This window comes from Arachis ipaensis, chromosome B5, assembly GCF_059453495.1.
Source record: "Arachis ipaensis isolate K30076 ecotype BB chromosome B5, ASM5945349v1, whole genome shotgun sequence".
Classification (NCBI taxonomy): Eukaryota; Viridiplantae; Streptophyta; class Magnoliopsida; order Fabales; family Fabaceae; genus Arachis; species Arachis ipaensis.
The window spans coordinates 89,393,562-89,395,655 of record NC_142440.1 but is presented as its reverse complement, the minus strand read 5'-3'; positions in this window follow the sequence as shown (position 1 = coordinate 89,395,655).

Below are 2,094 nucleotides of genomic sequence, written 5' to 3'. Positions count from 1 at the left end.
ATACCGAATTGTCGTCAAGTAGAAACTCACAATAGAGTGAGTTCGAATCCCACAGGGATTGATTGGTCAATCAACTTTAATTAGAGGAATGTTCTAGTCGAGCTAAGCAGAATTTGATGTGAAAGTTGCAAGAAATTAAATGGCGGAAAGTAAATAGCAGAAAATGTAAATGCTGGGAATAAAGAGCTGAATATAAATGACAAAAAGTAAATTGCAGAATCTTAAATGGGAAATGGGGAATTTAGCATGAAAGTAAATTGCAGAAATTAAAGAGAATGGGTAAGATCAGAAAAGGGGGTTTCATTGGGCTTAGGAGATGTTGCATTCTCCGGATCAAGTTTATGTTCATCTCTTCCTCAATCAATGCATTCATTGATCTCCTTGGCAATCTTAAGTGATTGAACTCCAATTCCTTGGTAATTCAATCTCTCAAATCTTGATCAATAGCCAATTCCTTGGTCCAATTGCTCATGAGAAGAGATGAAGTATTGTCACTGATTATACCACATGTATTTCCAAATCAAGGTGTTGGTAGGATTACATGTCACTATATCCATCCAGACCCTAATTTGGTCCAACATGAGAAAGCATTTCTAGCATGATCTCTTCATTCCTCTTCCAAGGTTCTGAAGAGATCCAAGTATGAATAGCTTCTTTTCCAAGATAACTACCCAATTGGATGAAGATTGAAAGCTTTCTATTAAAATCAAGAGAAAAGAAAGAAGAAGAATAATGAAAACTATTATTGATCCATCAAATTACAACAGAGCTCCCTAACCCAATGAAAGGGGTTTAGTTGTTCATGGCTCTGAGAATGGAAAACAAAGATGGAGAGTGCATTCTGAAAGTAAAACTAGAAGTTACAGAGAAAGTAAAATTATACAGAAAGTAGTTCTCCCAATCCAAAAGTTCTTCTCTAGTTCAAAATTACTCCTATTTATACTACTCTTCTGATCTTCTAGTTGGCTCTTCAAGTCTTGGATATGGGCCTTTTGATCTTGAGTTGAAGCAGTTATCATCTTTAGTGGGCTCAGCTTCACTTGCAGAGAAAGTGTGCAGTAGGCATGGACTTTAGCTTAGGGCGTTAGTGGTGTTAACGTTAAGTGAAAATGTGGTGTCGAGAACGTTAGTGACAATTACCTTTTTCACTAACGTTCCTAACCCAAAATGGTCCACATTAACTTCAACGTTAGTGGCACTAACGTGACCACTAACGTTGCCTCTTGGCCCATCGTAAATGTTACTGGGGTTTACCTTTCCCAATAATGTTGAGAGTACCCCTTTCTCCCTACGTTAGAGTTCACATTAGTATAGTTAACGTGACCTTTAACATAGGCTTGCCAAATCTTCGAGAGCGTTAGTGACACCTACCTTTTTCACTAACACTCCAAAACGCCCTTTTTCCATGTTAGTGCCTCACGTTAATTACATTAACGTGACCACTAACGTGGTGTTGATTGCCATCTCCAACGTTAGTGACAAAGGTGAGTGTCACTAACGTTGGCTCATCATCCCTTTCATCCACGTTAGCTTCCATATTAATGTAATTAACGTGGCAACTAACGTGGCTCATAGTGGCTTAGTCCAATGTTAGTGATAAAGGTGAGTGTCACTAACGTTGGTGATTCCTTGCTCCTTCCACGTTAAAGTTCCCGTTAACTAAGTTAACGTGGCTCTTAACGTAGCCAATATGGGCTTAGTCCAATGTTAGTGACAAAGGTGAGTGTCACTAACGTTGGCATTATCTTTCTCTTCCACGTTAGAGTTCACGTTAACTGAGTTAACGTGACTCTTAATGTGGCCAATTGCCCTTTTTGGAGCGTTAGTGTAGTTAACGTGGTATTTAACATGGGCTATGATGGCTTCGAAGACGTTATTGGCGATCTGAAGAACTGAGGATTGATGGTTTAGAGGTTATAGAAACTCTCGTTGTAAGTATAGTTACTAAACCAAGCAATCAACCTTTCTTACAAAAGTTGTGGTTGTCACAAGTAACAAACCCCTTAAAATTGATAACTGAGTATTTAAACCTCGGGTCGTCTTCTCAAGGTACTGCAAGGAAGTATGTTCTTATTATTGGCTATAAAGGTTGTA